Raw genomic sequence first — 21,433 nt, 5'->3', positions numbered from 1 at the left:
GAATTGCACAATTTGGCAACGCGGATATTTGGTAAAAGTTTCAATTTGTTTTATCCAAAGTATATAACAGCAGAAGTCTTGAAATAAAGATTGAAATTGAAAAATTCTCGATTATAGACTTTCAAATCCTCTCTTTTAGTGTATTCGATAGTATATTATTCGGAACTACGTTGAATTAATCATGTATTGAACATCGATTGATAATAATTATTGAAATTTCATATTTATTCTAATCTTCACGATGTGATGTAATGAAATATAAGAAAAGTGATGAACGATCTCAAAAAACAAGAAGCATGGTTACACTATGGAAGAATGAAAAATGTGTTGAAATGAAGAAAAGAGGCTGTATATAAAAACGCAAACAAGACGAAAAATCGTTAGTTGGTTTTTTGTATTTGAATAGATGGAGAACTTGGCAGTTCTGGGGAAGTTGAGAAAAACTGGATGGTGGGAGAAGAAAGAGAGGGATGATGGGGGAGGCTAAAAGTGTGGAGGGAGAGCAGACTAAATGAAGCAATAAAAAAACAGCCGAAAACGAGGCAAATAGAAGAAGCAATGGAAAGAACCGTTAGCTCATGCATAATTATTGGCAGAAGCCTCTTCAGTATGATAATTGAAACCACCCAATTGTGTGTTGTGAATTTCTTCTTCTCCAACTTTATCTTCTCTCTCTCTCTCTCTCTCTCTCTCTCTCTCTCTCTCTCTCTCACTCTCTCTCTCTCTCTCTCTCTTTGCGACGAATGGAACAGAGATAATGGCTGATTAATATTATACGGGAACCTGCAGTGGAGTGAAATCATAACATCGTTATGGAATGGAACGAAGTAATATAAACAGAGTCCAAGTATTTCTGATGAGAATTTTCGGTGAAAGATAGGAGGAGCAATTGCCTCACAAAAGGTGGAAACGTTTTTTGGGGCGAATTTTTGCAGTTGAAATAGCAGCTCCGTTAAGGGTTCCGAGAATTGTGATTGGAAATTTCAGATTGGGACCGGTTAAATTTATTTTGATTTTCTCTTCTTTAAAGGAGAATCTGCCTATTTTTGCAATTTAAATAGATCATTGGGAAGCAGGAAATCTATATAGGAGGAAATTTGAGAGATATTATAGTAAAACTGAAAAATGTTACTAAAAATATCTTCATGCTTCAATTTTATGGGATAACTCTCGTATTTATATCCATCAACTTCTCATTAGGGTACCTGTCTGGTACGGTTACTTTATTGCTTGCGGACAAGAAGAATTGAATGGTGTTTTTTCTGAACTGGGCTTTCAGATTAGCTAACCATGCTATTCTTCTTCATCCTTGCGAACGTCTTCCATTTCCCCTTGCAGGATACTTTACAGAATTTCGTACATGCCTTGATTCCACATTATATGTCAACAAATATTGGAACTTCCAACAACCGATTGGGTTCACTAAGTTTGAAGTTTATTAGTTTGAAGTCTTAACTTCGTATGTAAGGTGAGGTGAGTTGTGGGTTGAGGAAAAATGTGAGCAGAGCCCATCTATATATTACATGAAAGCAAAATGGCATTGATTTATTCAAACATTCACTCAATATTCAATCAAAAATTTATTTATTCATTCATTTATTCATATGCAAATAAAATCCAGGTAAAACCAGGAATTTACCTAAGAGTGATTCAAACCTTAATTTGAAATATACAGTCTAGAGGTTATGTTACTCACGTAACTTAAATGATAACTTGATTACACAATTTCGAGTCCAAAGAGACCAATTTTGTATCTACAGAGCTAAAAATCTACTGGACCAAATACGTTCAAATTTGTAAGACATATTCAGTTGGCTCTCTAGAAGCGCACTGGGAGGCACATGAATTTTGAAAGATTTCCATAGATACGCCCAGAATCTTCGTTTTTTTTGTATATTTTTAACTTTTACGAGAACTATATTGACAAAAAGATGTTCAAATTTGGTACACGGGCTCAGCTAAGGTGTAAAAATATATTGGAAGGACTTTGCTTGAAATCGGCGGTTCTTGAGCGTTTTTCATGCGTTCTCAGGCATTTTTCTGCGTTTTCTGAGTTTTTTAGAGAACAAATGAACAGGAAATGTTCAAACTTAGTACAAGGAAGTTTAGCTGAGGTCAAATCAAATCAAATCTTTATGAACAACTGAACTCAAAGTCCGCTTTTTCAATCTGATATAATATCATATAGTCCAGGCAACGAATGCTCAAATAGAGGTATAGAGGGAAATGTTTGGAACATAAATTATTACAAAAATTTTTGGAACTGACAGAGCATCAAATTATCTTTCTTATTGATGTATATTATGTTCACTATTTTACACATTTCCCTACGACTGTTGCAGCAGTTTTAGTTTTGAGTATCAAATCTCAAGATTTGCAACAAGTGACTTTTCTCGAATATCACACTATTTTGTCATCATAAATTGGCAGTATGCTTCAGTATGAGCATTCATATTGAGTATCTATTGGAACGTCTGCGGAACTAAACACAGGGGGTGTTTCTGAACTTCCTACCAAACAAAGACACTCAAAACTAAACTGCTGTAACAGTCGTATGGGATTGCGTGGAATAGTCGAATTATACATGAAATGGAAGATAATTTAATGCTCTACAATCTCGTAATCAGCACATTCTTGTTTCATAAATTGTTAAAAAGTTATAAGACTTGAAAGAGCGAAAAAATATGGGAAAATCTGGTTTTTCGAAAATACATCACTTCAGAACATAAATATCTCGAAAAATATCGGATTTATCTAGAATCTCTACGAAACGAAACTTGTAGGAAATTTCTTAAGCTTCATTTTTATGTGGTTGATTATGTCAATAATAAATTTTTTCATCAATCGTTCAAAAATTATAAGGCCGAAAAGATGAAAAAAATGGAGGCAAAAGTGTTATTTCAAAAAATTTCTCACCTTCAAGAGCGGATATCTCAGAAACTATGAGAGATATGGAAAATATGTAGGGTAGGGGTGAGGACTTTTGATATGTTAATCCTCTTACTATCCTTGAAAGAACTGTGGAGTTAAAAATTGTGTTCCAAACTTTTCCCTCTATAATATTTCGTTGACTGGACTAATAAAGAATATATCAATCTTTATTCGTCTATCAACTACCAAGCCAACTGATCTATTCCTAAGCTAACATTCAAATTCAGATATCAGCTATCAAGTCTGAAAATAGGCTATAAAGCCTATTAGAAGTCTCCATCCGACTACATAAGCCAATGGTGGAAACTTAGCAGTTGGGAGCGTCTGAAATAAAGCCAGCCAGGCAGACTTGACACTCAATTTGTCTTCGGTGATGAATTACAACGCAATTCGGCTGCGCTGCAACTGAAAATTCGTTCCAATGTTTGCATAATTCCATCAGTCGGATGCTAACATCGATCAAATCTGTCAGCTTATTAGGAAAGTTGCGACGTTCCCAATCACAGGTGGATCGGCTGATTAGTTTGCAGGAAATGTCCCGGAATTAAATAAATCTTCAAAGTTGAGTTTGATCTGGGAGTTGTCTTCAAGGGACTTCCTGAAATTGAGTAATTCTTTGCAGTTGAGTTTCTGTCTTCTTTAAACTCTTCCGCAATTTAATTAGTTCTCCGAAGTTGGATTCGAGTTGATAGTTATCTCAAGAGTCTCAGTACTTGATAAATCAGCAAATACGTTTCTTGATTGAATGAAAATCACTCCTCTATTTGTATTGATTGTATGTGTATTGTTTCAAAATTCAATATTTAATATTTTGTAGTGTCAATCAAAATATATCAATTGCCTTTGAGAAATTTCTTATCAATATTGTTGAGTAAATCTGGATCCGTTAATCTGGGTCACCCTTTATTTATACAATACAATATACAGAGTGAATCATATGTATGGGAACCCTTCAATAATTGAAGACTGTTGTGGATATAAGACTGTAACTTTCAGGATAAGTTATTGGTCAAATTCTCTATATAACTATTTAACTTTATCAATTATTTCTTTAGAAACTAAAATTTCAATCAGCCGTCATTTTGGATAAAAGTATCTTAGATCATTATCATATATCATGATCAGTATCAGTAAAAATATGGGTTTTACTATCAGAACATTTTTATTGATGTTATCTTTCTCGTTTTGAAAAGGCCATCAAAATTATGGTAAAAACAATAGCGTAAACTCACGCTATTGTTCCTCTATGGTATTACACAATGAGTGTTTACATTCAGAGTTACAACACCTCATTCCTTTAAAAACGAAAATTTCAATCAGCCGCCATTTTTGATACACGTATCATAGATCATTATAATATATCATGATCAGTATCAGTATAATATTTGTCGGATAGTAAAAATATGGTCTTTACTATCAGTTCAAAAGATAAAGATGTTATCTTTCTTGTTTCTAAAAGACCTTTAGAATGATGCACCACACAATGGGTGTTATTACATTTAAAATATTCGAGTTACAACACCTAAGTCACCCCCTTATGAGAGGTTGAAATTCAGTTGTACGTCAAAAGTTAGAGTATTCGACCAATAACTTATACTGAAAGTTACAGTCTTATATCCACAACAGTCTTCAATTATTGAAGGGTTCCCATACATATGATTCACTCTGTATATTGTATTGTATAAATAAAGGGTGACCCAAATTGACAGATCCAGATTTAATCAACAATATTGATAAGAAATTTCTTTAAGGCAAGAAGAAGAACGGCGGTGATTAAGAATATATATATATTATTAATAATAATAATAATAGTTGGCCACCACATCACCCTTTACAGCCAACCCGTTCCACCACATGGCGCCAAGTGACTAGTGAGTATGCTTAGGCAATTTTCGTGCAATAGAACGGCACAAGTGGCCTTTATTTGCCTTACAACTAATGTCTCGAAGTATTAAATATAATTATTATTGAACGAAAATCCTAAATTAATGCTGCAAATCACCCCGAAGACCTCTGCTACTGCAGACATTGACAACAGGGCAAAATGCATTCTCTATTTAATTCCATCTCTCAAAGTATTCATCATATTATTAATATTTGTAATCAAATAGATTTGAAGTTTTTGGAGAATCTGAGAAACTATTTTTTTCAAACACATACTCCACTCTGATTCCAGTTTCAAGAATCACGCTTGAGTGTCATTTTCACTCATTGCTATGTTAGAAATATGTAATATGTGATTGAAATGTCTTGGTTGTAATGGAAATAGTGGGGCAGTAATACTATAATTAAATTTGAACACTAGATGTAAGATAGGTGCTTAGGTGCTTTCCATTCATAACTGTGGTATATTACAGACGATGTCATACACTTCCAACTGTATTCAACATCCAATATCATCCTATTCTAAGTTTAATCGCATTTTACCGCCGTAAACGGGCACAGTACTCATCTACTGAGTGAAGACGCCAATTGTATTTTACCGCTTTAAAAAGGCAAACTACTCAGCTTTTGTGTGAAGAGCGTCATAAGACTAGAGGAGTCTTCGTGTCTCGCCCATAACCAGCTTTCTGTGCTCATAAAATTCTCTAGAAATTTCCTCTGAAACGGTTATACTAGAATATATATGGTGATTCACTTGGGAATGTCAGTATTGGATGAATGAGAAGCATTGTTGTTATCAATGGGGATTGCTGCCAGTTGGAGGAGAATCTTACAATAGAGGCCTTTAATCTTAGCTAGAGCAGGCATCATCATGAACGCTGAAAGAAATGCCATGCTATAAAGCAAGGAGCCTTAATTGAGTTTCATTAATGGTTTTTGATAGCGGTAGAGATGTAATCACCCACTTTGATAATACTGCTATTTAAAAGGAACAGGTGAATGCTGAAGTCTTCATTCGCGAAAAAAATGATGACCAGTAGGAGATAAAAAATGGTAGAAGGGATGAAATTATTGGAAATGAATGAAAAAAAGAATACAGGTTGAGAAAAATAGGGAGAAAGTGTGAGAGGGAGAGAAAACTGTGATTATACGGCCAGTAATTCAGTGAACTTGATGAAGTCTTTGTTCAATAAATAACATACATCATGTTAGGAAACAGTCTAGCTGAGTCAAGGTGGTTCTGAATAAATAATAAAAATTTGGTAATTATTTGACTCACCTTTACAATTGGTAAAGAAGAATAAATTCCATATAATTGAGGAGTAGATGATAGCTACATGGGAAAAATAGTTTTGTTTACACCAACATGTACCATGAAAGAGCAAAATATGAACTTTCTCAGTCAGTCTCTCTGAGTTCTCCCAGAGTGTGGAGTCACTGAAGAACGAATGGATAAAAAAGTAGATCAATGAGGAGACATTCTAAATGGATGAGTGATTGTATCTTTTCTTATATCGCTTCCCGATTAATCCTCAACTCCTGTTCACGGACAAGCGGCTTTATGAAGCACTTTTTGAGCAGTAATTGTTCACATTATTTTTTTTGTTATTTTTTTATAAATAAGGAAGAAATAAGAAGAATCAAGTTGCCTCAATTGGAGGAAGAGAAGAGGAAAAGCAGGAGAAGAAAGAGGAGGAGGAGGAAGAGTAGGATGAAGAGAACTAGGTGGAGGAGGGGAAGGAGTAGGAGGAGGAGGTGAAGGAGGAGGAGGAGCAGGAGACGACGGAGGAGGAGGATGAGGAGGAGAAGGAGAAGAAGGAGGTAATAAAGAAGGAGAAAGAAAGAAAGTGGATGAGGGGGAGTGGAGGAGCAAATATTGTACATGAGTGAGTAGGAGATGACAGGTTGAACAGTGAAATAACACAGATTCTACTATCATATAAAAGGGAACAGATGTAGTTTTATTCAAGTAAAAAGATATAAAATAATAGTTGAAGAAGAAGAGATTAAAGTTACATCAGAAGAAGAGGATTTCTCTAAGAGATGGATGGTAGAGTCAAGGACTGTAATTCACTTTTTAATTTGCTAAATAATAAAGTGATAGAAATAGGTGGAAAAGGAGCTATTCTAGTTGAAAGAGTTAGAAAAGGATGGATAATTGAGAACTGAGAGAAGTAAAAAGAAATAAAACAACGTTATCGACGCTTAACTCGATAAGAACTCTGAAAATAGACGATAGAGATCGGAATAAACCCTTTAGGTATGAAGCCATTAACGTGAATGAGCCCCATCAAAAGTGTTCCGTTATGTCGGTCCTCATTGATTGTTTTATCGGAGAAAAGTGAACGATCGGTCATCAAGCGTTGGAATTGATCCGTTTACGGCTTTCATCGAGTTAAAACCTACGACACAATATGGAATTCGATGCTTTTATTGTTTGAAAGTAGACTATATAAGAATTTATCGTTGGATCTGTTCTGTAAATGGGTTTTTCGAATTAAAATTACGAGTCTATTGGATGAAAATAGGCCAACTACTCATCTAACAGCGGATTGATCACATTTAAAGTTTATCAATTGCTTAGTTTACTCTCGAATCTCTAATCACTTCTTAATCTCGTCTTATAAATAATATTGACCTTGAATAAATTCACAAAACTAGTGTAGATGGTAATGACATCCCTTACTGTAGCTCAGTTAAAAATTCAGGCATTATTATTTGAATAATACTCTTGACTGGTCAGAACAAGTGAACAAAACTTGTAAAGAGGTATTCTCAGCTAAGCACGCATTGAAGAAAATGCAAGATATCCTCCCTAGAAACATCAAATTATTATTGGTTCAATCTCTTACCTTCCCTCCCACATTCGATGTATTGTAATTATGTTCTCAAGGATATGCAAGACACTCTGATTGATAAACTACAGCGTTGCCAAAATTATTGTCTACGTTTCGTCTACTCTCTACAACGCCATGATCATATCACCCCAGTCCACATTGCTAGTTCAACATTGAAGCTTCCCGATCAAAGACGTTTTCGAATAGTCAAGCTAATCCACTGCATACTGCTGTATATTATTGAAAGTTGATCACCCAGATCTACTTTCAGCCTACTCCATTTTATTAATCAATGATTTGATCTTATTTACCTGTATAATTTATTTTACATTATCAATTTTCAGTTTTTTTCTCTTAAATCTTCATATTAATTAAAACTTTTACAATATTTTCATCTACAAATTAATCCTTAGTTGAATTAATGAAATCAACGTTTTCGTAGAGAATTAGTGGGAAGTATATTCTGAATATTCTTTCCAAAGAATAGACATTGATATGTCCAAAGCTCCGCCAATTTATGTAGATGCAAAACAATATTATCTATAGCTATTGCCAATTGCTTTTCTTATATCATATGCAGTTCTAAAATCATTTTCTCAGTCTATATTATGTAAATTCATCTATAATTTTGCTGTATTGTAAGCTATTGTATATAAGTGTAAAAGCCAGTATAATATATATTGTAATCTACAGAAATAAAGTACTTAATCAATCAATCACTTTATAAGAGATCTATACACAGTACTGAATTAACTATTACTACTGATTATTAAGTATTATACATTGAAGCATGAAATAGATATTATCATGGAGAAACAACTATAGCGTAACAACTTATGCTATTGTTTCTCTATGATATTATGCTATAGACTATAGAGTGAATATTATATTATATATCATAAGAATTGGATTCATTAAAATAATTGATAGTATGCTATAAAAAATATTCTCCATAATAAAATATTGATATGAAAAAAAATGCTTTCCACAAGAACTGTCGGATGACCGCGATAAACTGGTGGTCCCAACTGAAGAAACCAGTCGTGAGGCCCATTGATATTTACGTCTAATATTAAAATCACATTCACCTCTAATAAATGTCATACTTTAGGTAGAATGACAATATTGATAAGTTGTTCCATACAGAAAAAAGCATAATATTCTACCTTATGCTCCATGCTCTTGCTCATGAGCATTTCTTCTATGGTAGTGCTGTCAACTGGTCACCCCTAGTTGAAAACAGTGAAGAGTCGAAATACTGAAATATAGTAGATTATTGATTTGAATTATTTGTAACCTTGCTAAGAAGACCAAAGAATCACTCAAAAAGTATTTGACAGGTGATTAGGTAAATAAACTCCTGTCCTTTCAGAAATCCTTCAAGAAAGGAAAATTCTGAGAATACATGGTCCAATATATGCAGAAGGAGAATAGAGAATGAAACAATGGCCCATATGAATAAACAGAGCAAATGCTCATGAGCAAGAGCATGGAGCATAAGGTTTTGCTCATGAGCAAAAGGTAGAAGCAAAAGCATTTGCTCATTTTTGTATGAATAATCTTTACCTTACACTCTTACCTTATGCTCCTGAACTCTGGAGCAAATGCTCACGTATTTGAAAGATTTTTCATCAACTGATTCGGTTTTGTAGCCTTACTTTGTTTTTATAGCTCACAGAAGTGCTAAATATGCAATTAGGGGGCACCGGTTGTGTTTGGGCACAGCCTACTATAGATAGATCTAAATTAAGGCATGGTTTGCATCGTCTGCTATGTTTTCTATTTATGAATAGAGCTTTAGGTTAGTTAATTTTAGAATTTTGAAATAATAGCGTGAAAAAATGTCATTATGTCATTTCTATAATAATATTCAGCATATTCTTATAATATTAATAGCCTTCTTATAATCGTCTACACTCTCATCTTCGTAAATGCCTATTTTCTATTTTGTGATGGTTATCTTTATATCAGGTATTTTTTAGTATTTAGTTTTAGTTTTTTTTGTATTTATTCTTTTGTAGGAATAATGGTGATATGGCTGAATCTAAAAAGAGTTTTATAGTTCTCAACCATTAGTTATGATCGTATCTGGTATAGTTTCCTCTTCCTCATACGATTCAGTTGAGCTATTTTAGTATGAACAAAAGGTGATAAGCTGCTATAGACTAGACTCACCTTTTTTTAAGTCTTTGCTTCAAAAGTTGAGCAAATGCTCTATTTTATTCATACAATTTTGAGTATAAGCTTTTACTTTTGAGCAAATACTCGAACTATTTTTTTGATGAGCATGAGCAAAAGGTTTTACTCACGTTTATTTATTTATTTATTTATTTCAATGACAATTACAAATAATAATTATAATAAATATAATATGATTGGGAGAAGACCACAGGCATAGCCCAAAACTGTCTTCTCCCAAATTTTTACAAACAAAAGTTTCAAAAAAGAATAAGGTTAAGATTTCACTTTCACTTTAAAAAGTCCAATTTCCACTTCAAAACTAATGACTAATCCAAAAATTTTGAATTTTGATATTTAAAAACTGATTAAAAACAAAAATATTTCACTCAAATCTCTACAAATTGGGAATTTTTGAGTAAATTTTCAGCCAGAAAAGAAACACAACTTCACTATTAGCACAGCTGATATGGTAATGAAAATAGAAAATGAAACAAATGCTCCATATTTAAGAAGTATAAGCAAATGCTCAACTTTATTTATATGGGCAGAAGTCAATACTATCTTGCAATGTAGTAAGGTATATACAGTTTAGAAGAATTAGTTGGCTGGGCCATGTACAACGAATGGAGCAAAACAGAACACAGAAACAGATGCTTGTTGGACGAAAGGAAGGAGCCAGGAGGAGAGGTCGCCCCAGAACCCGCTGGCTTCAAGATGTGGAGAGAGATCTGGCGTGCTTGGAAGAGAGAATTTGCAAGTGATAGAGATGATTGGAGGCGCATTGTTGATACCAAGGTGCACATAGGGCTGTAGCTCTTCGTAAGTCAGTAATTAAGGAAAATCAATTACTGAACTCGACCAAGCATATTCAAACTACATTAATAATTCCACGGAATTATCCCATAGAAACCACAGTTTTCCAATAACATAACAATGATAAATTTCTCTATCCAATAATCTAATCAAAATTATTGAATGAAAAAGACTTAGAAATTGTCAAAAAACCACTGATTTATAAATATGAAATAAAAATAAATATGATTATAGATATAAAATGATTTATATATATATAAATCAGTGGTTTTTTGACAATTTCTTAGTCTTTTTCATTCAATATGAATAATTACCACACTATCAACTTCTCAACTACACAAAAAGTAATCAAAATTACACTGAAGCTCTTTTCACTTTCAATAAAAAAATATCTCAAGTCCCTAAACACGTTTTGTTTGAAACAGGGGTTTTTTCAGCATAAACATTATTACATTTATACAAGAACACATAACAAAGTCAATGTTTAAGAGAGAATCAAAAGAATCACCCGAATACTTTTTCTCTCCCAAATTTCTATACATAACATACTTCAAATAATGTTATGTTTCCAGCTTTTATGATCATCACGATAGTTCACATATATATATATTACCACGGTATATAGAAGAAGTATTTTCATCTAAATACCGTGTATATTTCCACAGATAATTCAATTGTATGGTAAGAGATATTGTGATATTTCTTCATAATTGGAAGAATAAGACGTTGATGTTGTCAATACCACTACATATGCTCAAAATTAATTTAAATTACAGTTATATTCTCCACAGATACACAAAAAATTCCTACAAGCACCTAGCAATTTGCTACAACGCACATAAAACAAACTGAACACGATGATATTCTAGTGAAGGCTTTCCCAAAATGTTATCATGATAAACCTACATGATGACCGCAACAATTTACAATTTTTTGAGTGGATAATTTGCCGGTTCTGCAGTTGTTTGTTTGTTAGGGTCGTTGTTAAACTGGGGCATCACTATAAAGATCCACTTTTAAATGTCAGCACTTCATGTAAACAGCATCGTTGCTTCCCGTTCAACCAATGCTGACAGTTTGGATCCATTTCACACCGTCAGCATTATCTATGGATAACACCAACGCTGCACATTTAACAAATGCTGAAAGTTTAAAGTGAATGTATTCACTATAAATGAGCAATTTTCCCATGAGCGGTGTACATACAGTACCAATTGCATTATATTTCTACAACCGCCACTGTTACATTTACAGAATGTACTACTAGAAACTCAACTCCCTTAAGGGAATAATTCTACACTCCACGCTAAACAATTCTACGACTTCAAAATTAATTCACCAACTTGAATTGTTCAGAATTGAATTAACTTCGGAGTTCCCATTTTTTGTTGCTATTTTCTCCTTAATAATACTTCACATGAAATTCGTTGTTTTCCTTATTGTTTCTGCTTCACTGCATCTCATCATTCGCAATCATTCCAATGTATGAAGAAGTTACTGTAGAAATATTGACATAACTTACATAATATTAGGACAGTTTGAAACTAAATTAGAAAATTGAAGAAGTTTTGAGCAATAGCCTGGTTTTTTCGAACATTGTATTGTTTGTTCTATCCAATAAATAAATGATTGTACTCAATGTAACAATTATTCTCTATTCCTCTCATGCTGCGATTCTAAATTCTAATTGAATTGGGATATTCATGGCCGTCAATAATTTTGAAAATAAGTGGATAGAATCAGGTATGCTAATGCCCGATTTTCAAGACACTTTATTCAAGTCATTAAATTTATAGATTCAATGGTTCATTAGATTTAATAAGTGTCCAAGAAACTGAGCCTAACATTATGTGATAGAGGATCCAGTAAATCGAACAAAGCTATTGTTTTTGTCTCTAGTTGCTTTTCCGTCTTATCCTCCTTCTTTTTCTCTCCTTGTTTCAAGATTGGAAGGGAATAAACCTTCTCCGGTTCCAAATGAGACGAAACTCCAATAATTACTCTAACTTGGCTTTCTGTGTGGATCAGCCAGATTTAATAATTACTGTATAACATTGTATACAGCGATCAGAATGGGAAAGCAATATCTACCTTTATTTTGCTGATATTCATTTGTTCCAATTTCATGAGAGCAGGATAGAAAAAGGAGAGGTTACGACCGAGGTGATGGAGAGAAGACGTGGAGGATATTGAGGAACAAATCAAAGAGAGTGAAGAAGTGATCAATACCCAAAGAAAAGGTAAATTTCTAAAATTAACATAACTCAACAAAAAAAAACTATAAAAGAGGTTACTGTTTTGAATTAACTTGAGAATTATCCACTCGACTTCTCAATAGTTTCTAAAACGAACGTTTAAATGAGGAATTGATGAGAATAACAATTAAGATCAACAAATAATTTTGTAATAACAAGGAAAATATAGAGAGAGAGAGTACTACTTCCTCTAACTTTGATCATCAGCCCCAACTTCAACTCTTCAGTCTCATCTACAATTATTTCGAATTTTTTTGTATTTTCTTGTAAGAAGAAGAACGATTACAAAATCTTGAATTCCATAAGAAACATAATAAATAAGAGATGACAAAAAACGTATAAGAAGAAACGATACAGTTCACAATCCGATGTGGACACAAGACACGTGAGTAGTAGATGAATGACAAGTGTGAGAGAGAGGGGGAAACTTCGATGAGTGAGAGAGACGATGCTGAAAAACTGGGACACTGCCCCCACATCCCACCATCGGCGTGGTGTTATTTTTCAAGTTTATGACGAACAATAAAAGTGCTCTCAAGTCGCGCCTCCAGCCATCGCAATCAGAGCATTATGGTCCTCCCTCACCCCTGACTCTCCAACAAGCATTCAACACCCCCCACTCCAGCGAAAACCTAACTTATAACTTAGCAGCAGTTGCCCCAGTGTGTGAGTCTAGTAATCAAGTTATAAAATCTTGTGCAATCGTAAATCTGAGGATGTCTCCTTCTCACTGAGATGACCTCGTTCCTAGTCAGCTGTGTGGCTATTTTTAGCATCGACTATCTCTCTCCCACTCTCTCTATTCAACAATTTGTTAGGATGCAAACAATGTTATATCATATAGTGAGGTTCACGCTATAATAGCAGTATTTGATTAACATTGGTGCTGCTATCCTTGTCTATCATTCAACAAAGCAGGTAGCACTATCCTTTTCTAGCTCAGTAACGTTGCCAAATATGTTTTTAACAATGTAGAAATATAATTGATTAAGCAGAGAATCGGCAACATTGTTCTCCTATCTTCATTCACTGTAACGTAGACCTCACTATAGTAGTTTCAATCACATTTTATGGTGTATTTTGTTTAATATTCTCAAATTCATACTTACTGTTTTATTTGACTGAAACTGTGTTACGTTGTAAGTTATTCATTTCATAAGCCTGTATATATTGATAATATTGTAGTCTGCATGAGTAATTCAATCAATCTCTACACATCTCTCTCTTCCTCATTTTTATTCTCTCTCTCTTTCTCTCACTTATTTTCTCTTTACTCTCTCTCTCTTATACCAAATATATTTGTCTCTCCCTGTTAAGCTTTTCACCGATTTTTGGATGAGTGTTAATTATTAATAATTAAGAAATGCAATTGGATGCTCGTGACTCTCGCCTGAAAAGGAACCTGTATTATAACCAAAAGGCCACAGTACGGGTGCAATCTGAGTTGAGTGAAGAGCTGGAAATCAAACGAGGGGTTCGTCAGGGCTGTGTGCTTTCACCACTCCTTTTCAACATTTATTCCGAAAGAATCATCAGCAAGGCTCTAGAAGATGAAACTGGAGGTATAAGAGTTAATGGCACACCTATCAACAACCTAAGGTATGCGGATGACACTATACTGCTGGCAGAAAATATGGAAGATCTCCAGAGGATGCTGAACAGTGTCATTACTGCAAGCAAAGAAGGTGGTTTGAGTCTGAATTCTAAAAAGACAAAGTACATGGTAATCACCAAAGACCAACCTCCTATCGGGGATCTATTCGCTGAAGGAATCCGTTTGGAGCGGGTGGATTCCTTCACGTACCTTGGGACACGGGTAGCTTCCAATGCTGATAACTGCTCACAACTCAGAATAAGAATAGAGAAAGCACGTTTCACATTTATCAGGATCAAGAATTTACTGACATCAAAAGACATCAAGCTTGAATTACGAATGCGTCTCCTTAAATGTTTCGTGTTTCCTGTCTATTACATGGTGCGGAAGCATGGACATTGAATAGATGGGGTGAGAAGAAAATACAAGCCTTTGAGATGTGGACCTATCAGAATGCTGAGAATCTCATACACCGATCATGTTACAAATGAAGAGGCTCTGAGGAGAATGGGTAAGAAACTGCAACTCATTGGTGAAATCAAGGAGTGCAAATTGAGGTACCTGGGTCACATAATGAGAGGTCACAAGTATGGAATATTGCACCTCATTATGCAAGGCAAAATAACAGGTAGGAGGTCAGTGGGGCGAAGAAGGATATCTTGGTTGCCCAATTTAAGGGATTGGTTCAAGTGCACCTCAAATGAACTTTTCAAGTCAGCTGTAAGCAGGGTGAAAATTGCCATCATGATAGCCAACCTCCGCCATGGAGATGGCACATGAAGAAGATGAAGAAATTAATTATTATCCATCTTTTCCCAAGAATAGTCGGTTGAACATTTAAACTCCTCTTATTCCCAAAATATGCAAAAAAACACAATAGTAATCTTAAGATATCTAGTGTCTTAGCCTGCAGCGAATTTGATCGTAATAAGCAAATAGAAAGATAAATATCTAAATTTTTCTCCATTCTTTTATCTTTTTTACTCTCTAATACAGTTTTTCTCTCTTCAACTACATCACTGTACTTCACTAGAAGGTGATTCCCTGATATCGAATCAGGATATCTGTTTAAATTACAATGATTTATGTAGATGAAACACAATATTATATTATAGTGATATGGAGTATATTATATTATAGTCAAATGGCTCTACATGCTCATTTATGCTCCTATAATCATTGAAGAGTTAATCATAATATTATTTATTGTAAAGTAGTCTACAAGAATCGTACTGTATATGCAAGAAAAAATAATAAATAGCTGAAGAAATCTAATCAACCTATTGTAATAAATATAAAATCGAGGTACCAGTCACATATTTAGTTATTGCGTTATATGTTTCAGCACTAATTATTGTCATGAAATAATTGAAATATTCAGAGAGAACCTTGCTATTATTGTTTCTATTTGACTTTATTCTTATTTCGAAAAAATGGTAGCCCTATATATCAAATCGGATACTAACCAATCCAATATAACGTTTTCTCCTCCATTAGTACTCTCTTCATGCACACTCTCTCCCCTTGACTCTCTCTTTCTCTCACAAACCCACCTGTCCTCCAGAGAGTACTGCACAACTAAATCTGCATCTGAATAATTGCGCCAGTAGTCCAATGCAAATTGGCCAGTTTTGGTGGGTTAGGTTGGCACTGCCGAAGCTATTCAAATTTCCCCCTAACTGACTTGAAAGGCAAACACCTCATGACGTCGTCACGTCATCTACATTAGCATCACAACCATCATCATCATCTACATAATAATCATCTCCGCCAATTACAGTGATGTACATCAGTCAGTTGGTAGTTTCTTGATTTCAGGAGTAAGATTTGGAAGCGATTCAATCGAATATCATCATTGTACCTCTTCTTCACCTTTTTCTTCTCCCCCTCCTCCTCCTCTCACTCCTCCTTTTACTCCTCTCCCCTATTCTTCTCCTCATTGTACCTCTTCTTCTCCTTTTTCTTCTCACACTCCTCCTCCTTTTCCTCCTCACCCTAATTCTTCTCCTCCTTCCACTTCTCTCACTAATTACTGAATCACTAATTTACTTTCTACTCAATCACCTTCTCCTCTTCCTCCACGTTCTCCTTATTCTCCTAATTTTCTATGCCTCCTTTTTGTCAATTTTCTTTTTCTCCTCTCTCCTACTTCTTCACATCATCATAACTATAACCATACTATACTATGTTTATGTTTTGAAGGGACGGATTCAAAGATCCAAAGGTTCAAAGAACCTCACACGTCAACCAAAGCTTATTGTGTGTCCCAAAAGTATGTTGGTATAGGCAAACCAACTCCCGTGTCCTTTACAAGGTCCAGGAGTTTCTTCCCTATACCAACATAGCATTCCTCACCTGGTTGCTTACAGCCACACAGAGCCCTTCTTCTAGCCCCAAGTCTTTTGCAATCCAGTATGATATGCTTAGCAGTCTCTTCAGACTGATTACAAAGCCTACACATCTGACTTTCATTTCTGAGTCCAATTGTGTGGAGATGTTTCCTGAAGTGGCCATGTCCAGTTATCAGGGCAATCAACTGCTTGACCTGACCTCTACCCAGACTCACCAGCCACCTGGTGTAGCGAGGGCTTGCGTCATACTATACTATAGTGAGGTCCACGTTATAATGACAGTGTACAATTGACAATACTGTTGCTCTCCTTTTCTATCATACAACAAAACACATAGCGCTATCTCTCTCTAGCTTTGCAATGTTGTCAGTTTGCCAGAATATTTTATTTTTACTTTTGACAGTGACTTTACAAACGTATACCAACAATATTCTTAGCCGCCATTTTCTTTCTTCATTCTTTCAAAATACTTTGGTATTCAAGTCGTATAATTAATTTAAAATCTATTTCTGAAACAATGAAATAATTTTTAGACATTAGCAAAACAGTAAGACAAACACAAATTGAAATATCAGAAATGACATTTCAAAATTTGATAACTAACCATCCTAGACTTTATCCATGCTTCAGTTAGCCTACATGTTCAGGTTAGACCTACTCGTACCGCTATAAATAGTAATTGAAAGGTTATTTCAGTATTATTTCCAATAAAATTACCATTTTAAAAAGGATTTTTATTTTTCTATAAATTTTGAAAAAATTGGAATAGAATACCTACTAAATAACTTAATTTATGTTGTTTTGAAATTCAGATTGGTGTATCACAGCTTTTTAAATTAGCCGCCATTTCAGGTTTGTATAGAAATAAAAATCTGATATCAGTTATGGAAGAAAATTTTTGAATCAAATTATGAAAAAATATATTTTCTTGATTAATTTGACATTAAATTGATTATTTTATTAAGGAAATGATAATTATTATTACATCAAATTTAATGGAATGATTTGAATGACAGCTGTGTACACTCAGTGGCAAAATGGAGAGACTTGGCAACGTTTTTCTCCTATCTTTCTTCACTGCCATTATAACGTGCACCTCACTATATACTCCACTATACCCATCAGACTATAGTATCTCGATTTCAAATGAAAATGTCTCGTCGTTGTCATGTCTCCTTCCTTTCAACATGATCTCTACAAATATTAGGAAATTTGCCTGTTCCGACTCAAAACTCACCATCACATCCATCTTTTACGGGGTCTGCCCACACTTCTCCTCTCAACCGGGTTATACAACATGACTGCCCTGGGAATCCTGTTGCTCTCCATCCTTTCAACATGATCTGTCCAGCTTTGCCGATTTTCTTTAATATTTTGAAGCAATTTATACATACTGACTTTTAGTTAGATTTATTACTATGAAAAGACAAAACTATCATGGTGGAATTCGAGGGATCTAAAATGTAAGTAGGTTATAACAGGAGTACTCACAGTGGGTGGTTTAGGGTTTGAAATTCTTGGGGAGGGGTGGGGCTCAAAATAAAACTTGGGGTGGGTCTGCAGTGTTTGACGGAATTTTCTTGTTCGGGGGGAGGAAGAAGCTAATTTTTCCCCAATTTAGGGACGATGTTTACATCTGGTTATAATATAATTCTTTACACAGGATATACAATTCAAAAATCGGAAAATTCTCTCTTTAAAGCTGTTTTAATCAAAAGTTAAGTTCAGTTTGAGTTCCGAATTTCTCTTTATTAGGGGAAGACAGAATACCACACACATCCATGGGGGTGTTCACACTTCAACTGAATGAAAATGTGTGAATACTCCCATAAAAACCAATGGTATTTTTTCTCTAGTAGCTGAACAGGTGAAGATCCTGCGAGGAGTTAGACAAGGTTGCATACTATCACCTATCATTTTCAACCTATATTCAGAGCACATTTTCAGAGAAGCACTTGAATATATGAATGAAGGTATCTCAATCAATGGAGAGAAGCTTAACAATTTACGCTATGCTGATGATACCATTGTGTTCTCTGATTCCATAGAGGGCCTGCAAAAGCTGATGGATAGGATTGCAGAAACGAGTAAAACCTATGGACTTGATATAAACTCAGCCAAAACAAAGCTCATGATCATCAGTAAAGATGACATCCAAGGAGCGGAGCTGTACATTGGTCAGACAAAAATTGATAGGGTCACACAATACACCTACCTTGGAACTATGATTAATGAGTCATGGGATAATTCTCAGGAGATCCGGTGTCGGATTGCAAAAGCCAAAAGTGCTTTCATAACAATGGGGTCTGTTTTCAAGAGCCATGACCTCACCTTGCATACGAAGATTCGATTACTGAAGTGCTATGTGTATTCAGTACTGTTGTATGGTGTTGAATCATGGACTCTAAAGCAAAGCACAGTAGCAAAGCTCCAAGCATTTGAGTTATGGCTGTATAGGAGAATCCTGAGGATACCATGGACTGATAGAATTACCAATCAGGAGGTGTTGAGGAGGATGAATATGGCCCCAGAACTGGTTAACATCATAAAATTCAGGAAGTTGCAATACTTGAGCCACATAATGCGCAATAGGGGCAGATATGAGCTATTGCAGACCATACTGCAGGGCAAAATAGAAGACAGGAGAGCCCCAGGTCGAAGAAGAATATCCTGGCTGGCCAACCTGAGAGCCTGGTTTGGAAAAACCTCCATTCAATTGTTCCGGAGCGCAACTAACAAAGTCATCATAGCCAATATGATCGCCAACGTTCGAAACGGACAGGCACCTTAAGAAGAAGAAGAAGCTGAACAGGAATTCATTGACAAGCAGGTCTTAGCTTCCACATTTCGTGCTTATTGAATATTTATTATGAAAGAAATAGCATACCTGAAATTGGATCTCAGTACTGCAAGAGAATCTGTGGCCCGTTTGAAGTCAAGGTCTTCTTCATCAGGACGTCTGTTATTCAATCAGAGAAACAAAGGTCTGAAACAAACAATGATAATAGGAAACTCCATTATTAAAAGAAAATCAAAACAATAATAATTAATTCATTAGCATTTGAATAATTGCAATATCTCAGTAATTACCATCTGTAGGAAATTCCACTTTTTCAAATACAAATTATAATTCAAACTTACTCGTAATATATCAAAATTTGAAATTTTGAAAAAAAGCAAACAGTCTAATCAAATATTTTTGACAAAATTAAGCATAAAATATTATGTTGAAAGCGGATAGGCAGATCATTCATCGTTAAAACTGTCAATCAATTATCCACAAGTAGTGTGAATCGTGAACAAACCGAACTTCATCAGGACTATCATATATTTCAACAATATAATTATATTCCATCTTCATCAAGAATATCCAACTAGTTAGTTCAGTTACAATTACATGTTATGAGTTCACATACATTTTCATAAGTATGTGACAAATGGATGAGTATTCTCGAGTGGAACAGATGTAGACATTCTCTTGAAATGAAGCCATCTTGTGTTGAGGAAAGTTGAGCGCGCATTTCTGAGACAAAGATGGCTCAAAGAGGCTCAAAGTCTGCTGAATTTAGACGGCTCAAGCATAACGAGGATAAAGTTAAAGTCCTCCCCCTCACCTTCCCCCCAACCAACAATGGATGATGACGTCACGTCTCGTTAGCGACAAGTATTAAGCACTCAGACATCTTGAAACAATGACGACTTAACCTCACCAAGAAGAGACACTGTAAACCATTTTCTCTTATGAACGTGTGTAGTTGTGGATGTGATAGTGTGGTGGTTACCCGAAATATCTATAGTATAATTGTGGAAAGAATTGGCTTCCACGGGATTTCATACGGGATAGGAAATTCACGAGTGACGCAATCACTCAATTCACCATCACGAAATACTAGAAAATTCATCATCAAGTCTGAAATACTGGACTGATTAACTAGAAATTTTGCTTACAGATTCCTTATTTACCGAGGATGGTTATAGGTCTATTTAAAATTCTTCAAGATTTCAGTAGGTCGAGTTTTCAATTTGTCAAGTTTTTGATTGAACCCTTGCGGAGAACACGTTACCTGCTATAGTAAGGTCCACGTTATAATGGCAGTGTTTGATTAGCAATGTTATTTCTATCCTTGTCTCTCATTCAACAAAGCGTATAGCGCTTTCTCTTTATTGCTTTGCTCTGTTGCCAGATCGTCTCTAAACAATGTAGAATGAATAACTCATAAACAAAATATTTCATTTTAATTATGAAAATTTATTATAAATTATTGGAAAATATCATTTTTTGTTCAGTAAAATATAATTGATTATTTTAAACGAGGATAAACAGTTAATATTACATTAATAAACGTGTATCGGCTACTGATCATAGAAGGCATTGACAAGACCGAAAATCGGCAACGTTGTTCTCCTATCTTCTCCACTGCCATTATAACGTGGACCTCACTATAGTCGATAATACATGACACTCATATCTGATTTTCCATGGAAATTCTTCTCATTCAGACAGAAACTTGAAATATTGATTATCTGTTTTTGAAAACAGATAACAAAAAATGTAATTCATATTAAAAAATCTAGTTCCTGTTACTT

This window comes from Nilaparvata lugens, chromosome 13 (genome assembly GCF_014356525.2).
Source record: "Nilaparvata lugens isolate BPH chromosome 13, ASM1435652v1, whole genome shotgun sequence".
Classification (NCBI taxonomy): Eukaryota; Metazoa; Arthropoda; class Insecta; order Hemiptera; family Delphacidae; genus Nilaparvata; species Nilaparvata lugens.
Note: the sequence above shows the minus strand (reverse complement) of the source record.